Raw genomic sequence first — 5,587 nt, forward strand, 5'->3', positions numbered from 1 at the left:
TTTTTTTTTTTTTTTTTTTTTTTTTTTTTTTTCTTTTTTTTTGAGATGGAGTCTCGCTGTGCTCCCAGGCTGGAGTGCAGTGGCGTGATCTCGGCTCACTGCAAGCTCCGCCTCCCGGGTTCACGCCATTCTCCCACCTCAGCCTCCCAAGTAGCTGAGACTACAGGCGCCCGCCACCACGCCCGGCTAGTTTTTTTGTATTTTTAGTAGAGACGGGGTTTCACCATGTTAGCCAGGATAGTCTCGATCCCCTGACCTCATGATCCACCCGCCTCGGCCTCCCAAAGTGCTGGGATTACAGGCTTGAGCCACCGCGCCCGGCCAATAAGGCTGCTTTTTTAAGTGTAAGAAGAGAAAGGAAACGCTCATTGGTCACTTTTGGGGGTTGCTAGGGCACCAATTCATCATTCTGGAAACTGATAATTAAAAGGAAAGAATCAAGTAATGATCTGCCTTCCCTGTATGGACTATATTTCAGGGTGCAGCTTCTCCTGTGGTTCTTTTCAGATGCTACTAAACATTCAGACTCACAAGCTGACCACGAGCCACACCGGGAATCGGAGGCTCTGGGAAGGTCATAGGGCAGGAACCACAGCTGGCCCACCAGCAGCACCAGGCACTCCCCTTCCTTGGCTATAAGGATGCAAAGGCATAAGAACGATACATTGGACTTTGCCATGCAGCAGCCCTACGGTCACCCCAGGAGCTGTCCTCTCCCCAGGGAGACCCAACATGGCACAGGAACAGGAACCGTGCTAGGGTAGAAGCCTAATGCCCACAGGAACCAATGTCTCTTGAAACAAGTCCACCGATAAGAGATTCCAGAGCTCCACGAGAATCCCTGCACTCAAGGAAGCTATGCCAGATGGCATTTTCCAAAGAGGGACACAATACTCTTGACCCATATGTTATTTCAGAAACTTGCCACATAGAGAGGTGAATCGAATTTTTACAATAAACACGACTACTGATGTAATTGTTTTAATCAATGATAAATGTTAAATAATAATGAAGTGGATACAAAGAAAATATAATAAAAGTGAGATTCACACTATATTTCTAAATTTCAAAGATGCAAATTACAAGCAGAATGTAGACTATAATTCTATTTTTTGGAAAATTTAGAACCACAAAAATATTAGTGGTAAATTTTCTTTTTTTGAGAGCACGAGATGATCTCACTGTCACCCAGGCCAGAACACAGTGCACCATGATAGCTCTCTGCAGCCTCGACCTCCCGACCTCAAGCAATCCTCCCACCTCAGCCTCTTGAGTAGCTGGATCTACAGGTGCACACCACCAGGCTTAGCTAACTTTTTAACTTTTTGTAGTGACAGCATCTTGCTGTGTTGTCCCGGCTGGTCTCAACTCTTGGGTTCAAGTAATCCTCCCACATCAGCCGAGCAAAGTGCTGGGATTACAGGCATAAGCCACCACACCCAGGTTATAGTGGGTATTTTGAGATGTTGGTGTTAAGGAAAGAATAAACAATAAAATAGTAAAAAGATACATTGGTAGAAGTAGACAAATTTTCAAACTCATAATAAGCTATGCTAGTGACAGCATGGTGAGACAGCCACTTTTACATACGGCTGGTGGTAGCATAAACTGGGATGACTTTTCTGGAAAGCAATTTGAAATTATGTATCTAGTCTTTAAAATATCATATCCTTTGCTACGGACTGAATCGTGACCCTCTAATATTTACATGTTGAAGCCCTAATCACCAGTGTGACTGTATTTGGAGATTGGGCCTATGAGGAGATTATGAAGGTTAAATAAGGTCATAAGGGTGAGGTCTCAATCAGACAGAGATGGTGCCCTTATAGAAGAGGAAGAGATATCAGAGCCCTCTCTGTGTCATGTGAGGACACAGTGAGAAGGCAGCCGTCTGCAAGCCAGGGAGCGAGCCCTTACCAGAAACCAAATCAGCTAGAACCTTGATCTTGGACTTCCCAGACTCCAAAACTGTGAGAAATAAATTTCTGTTGTTTAAGTCACCTAGTCTATGGTATTTTGTTATGGCAGCTCAAGCTGACTAAGACACCCTTAATTCAAATATATGAGTTCGGGTAGGCACAGTCTCACGCTTGTAATCCCAGCACTTTGGGATGCTGATATGGGTGGACCACCTGAGTTCAGGAGTTCAAGACCAGCCTGGCCAGTGTGACAAACCGCTGTCTCCACTAAAAATAAAAAAATTAGCCAGGCATGGTGGTGCATCCCTGCAATCCCAGCTACTTGGGAGAGTGAGGCAGGACAATCATTTGAACCTGGGAGGCAGAGGTTGCAGTGAGCCGAGATCAAGCCGCTGTACTGCAGCCTGGGTGATAGAGCGAGGCTCCAGCTCAAAAAAAAAAAAAAAAAAAAAAAAAAGCAAATATATGAGTTCTAGGAAATCTTCAAAAGGAAATAACCTCAGAGATGCAATCAATGACTGCATATCAAGATGTTTATCACACTATTATTTGTCATAATGAAAAACTAGAAATGTTGTATAAAATATCAATATTATTCTTTATAATGAAATAGAAAAAAATGGAAGACTATAAACCAAAATTTTAATGGTAGTTTTCTCTGGGTGGTACAAATAAGCATTTTTTAAAATTTCTCATGGGTTCCTTTTTTTTTTTTTTTTCAATTTACTAGTGAATTTCTATAGCCTTTAAAATGTGTAGGGAGAAAGGATTTTTGTAAAAACAATAGAGATAAGTCAACCACCTCCTCCCACCCCATCCCCCAGGGAACACATACCATCCATTCCCCAGCACCTGACCTATGGGCTCACAGTAGAGCATGCCAATGACGAAGGAAGAACAGCTGCACCTTGTTCATGTAGGAAACATCTGTTAGCTTATTGGAATGCATTCCTCTGACTGGTTTTGCTTTGGGGCCTCCTCTCACACTGGATAGTCAATAGGTGGTGATGTGGTTGTCAATCAAGGGGCATTATTATCAGTCAGAACCCCAACAGGAAATCAGTGGCACGCTCAAACTGGGTAATTTGAGGAGAGTTTAATAAAAGGATAATCTATAAAGGGATGGATAGTGTTTGAAGAAAACATGAGGGCTAATGTCGTGCCCCTTAGCTAATAATAGGGCAGCGCTGTTGTCACCCTGGCTGAGAGAAGGGCATGGTTATCAGAAGCTGAACGAAGGAAGAGAACTGTGAGGACAAGGTCCCCAGGCAGGAGCTATGATCCTGGGTTAACAAAGTCATCCCGATCTTACTTTCCTCCCTCCTCAGTCTTTTATCAGTGCTCCCCATTGGCCAGATACATCCAGAAGCTGGAAACCAGTGGAGACCTTTGATGTCATCCTCTAAGGAGATGGAGCAGAATGGAGAAAACTGGGAAGTAGATCTGAAGGCTATGTCTAGCACAGCCCCTGGGGCTCAGGAACCACAGCTCACAGCAAAGCTGAAAATTCAAAGTCTCTTCCTGGAATTCAGCTTCCAAGCTCTTGGTACAGGCATACTTCATTTTATGGTGCTTTGTAGATATTTTTTGCTTTGTATTGTTCTTTAGAGACAGGATCTCACTCTTTCTCCTGAGCTGGACTGCAATGGCACAGTCAGAGCTCACTATAACCTCAAATTCCTGGGTTCAAACGATCCTCCAGCCTCAGCCTCCCAAGGAGCTAGTTAGGTTTTGAAGGGAAGGCGAGGGACACCCACACAGAGAGGGCAGCTCGACAGCAAATGCAGGCTTTATGTCCCCCATAAAACCTACCGAAGTGGGGAACCATCCTAATGCCAGTGCCCACCACTGCTTATAGGCTGGGGGTAATTACAGGTATGGGCAGGAGGGGTCTGAGCAGTACGACTTGCTGCCCGGCAGGATATTGAAAAGATGTTCCTGTGATGAGGTGGTTCTGGCCCTTGTTCCGGCGGGATGTCATCGTGGTGTTCCTGGGACCTTTGCCCACCAAGATATGATAGGGATGTTTCTTTAATACGGCCTTTGTCCGAGGTGGTTAGGCAGGATGTTTATTATGACCCAAACCCCTGTGAAATGTTTTGCTTCAACTAAAGTCTGTAAAATAGCAGGGAGCTTACAAAATGGTGCAATTTGGACTAACAGCTAGGACTACAAGTGCGTGCCACCATGCCCAGCTAATTTTTTCATTTTTTTGTAAAGACAGGGTCTTGCTATGTTGCCTAGGCTGGCTCAAACTCCTGGTCTCCAGCAATCCTCCCACCGCAACCTCCCAAGTGCTGGGATTACAGGTGTGCGCCGTTGCACCCAGTCCTAAACACAACTTTTATATGCACTGGGAAACCAAGAAATTCACGTGACTCACTTTATTCTGATATTTGCTTTATTGTAGTTGTCTACAACTGAGCCCAAAATTATCTCAGAGGTATGCCTATATAAATACAGGGCTTAGAGAAATGCTTCTCTAGCCAGTTTTTCCTTCACTAGAGAAAGGAGATTAAAACATTCTAAGGATAGAAAAACAGTTGGAAGACGGGCCGGGCACGGTGGCTCACGCTTGTAATCCCAGCACTTTTGGGAGGCCGAGACGGGCGGATCACGAGGTCAGGAGATCGAGAGCATCCTGGCTAATACGGTGAAACCCCGTCTCTACTAAAAATACAAAAAACTAGCCGGGCGAGGTGGTGGGTGCCTGTAGTCCCAGCTACCCGGGAGGCTGAGGCAGGAGAAAGGCGTGAACCCGGGAGGCGGAGCTTGCAGTGAGCTGAGATCCGGCCACTGGACTCCAGCCTGGGCGACAGAGTGAGACTCCGTCTCAAAAAAAAAAAAAAAAAAGAAAAAAAAAACCATTCTAAGGATAGAACAAGAGTTGGAAGACGATTGAGAGTGAGACACTCAACGATTGAGAGTGAGACACTCAAGAGAATCTTGGCTCCTAACCAGTCCCCAAAGGTGATGTCCAAGATAAGAGGATGACAGAGCCCTCCACACATTACGATCTCACAGAAGAGAGGGGACTTTCACCCCGCCCCTTGTCGAGACTCCCAGGAGGCGACAGCCTTCCTTGAACTGTTAAGGCATGGAACAGTTCTATAGATTGGCAACCAACATGCTGGGGCAACCCCACGAGGCTACCTCGGTCCCATGTAACGTGTAAGTCAAATTTCCTCACGTCTCGCAGTGGGGTGTAAAAGTCAGCCAGTGGAGAAGAGCTGGTCCTGCAGTCAAGATAAGGGAAAGCCACAACAAAGACAAGCATGGGCCACATGGTCCGAGGCCAGGCAAAGGCGGGCTTCACGATGGATGCCAATGTGGAACGAGGGAAACACACATTTGCACCTCCGAAGCTGTCAGCCTAAGGCAGAGCATGGCTGCAGACCAGCCACACACATGCGCACACACAATCACACACGCACACACACACTCCCCCTCTCTTACACACACACTCTCCCACACACTCTCTCACACACATTCTCTCTCTCACACACACACTCACACATACACACTCACACACACACATTCTCTCATACACTCTCACACACACACACTCACACACTCTCCCTCTCTCACACATTCCCCCTCTCTCTCACACACTCTCTCACACACACACACACTCACACTCACACACACTCACACTCACACACTCACAC

At 46.0% G+C, this 5,587-nt stretch overlaps 1 pseudogene; it reads right to left on the reverse strand.

Annotated features, from left to right (window-relative positions):
- Window positions 1-5,205, reverse strand: part of LOC112617137 — a 65,434-nt pseudogene extending 60,229 nt beyond the window's left edge.
- Window positions 5,206-5,587: the final 382 nt, after the last annotated feature.

The sequence above is a fragment of the Theropithecus gelada genome, unplaced genomic scaffold (assembly GCF_003255815.1).
Source record: "Theropithecus gelada isolate Dixy unplaced genomic scaffold, Tgel_1.0 HiC_scaffold_15883, whole genome shotgun sequence".
Classification (NCBI taxonomy): Eukaryota; Metazoa; Chordata; class Mammalia; order Primates; family Cercopithecidae; genus Theropithecus; species Theropithecus gelada.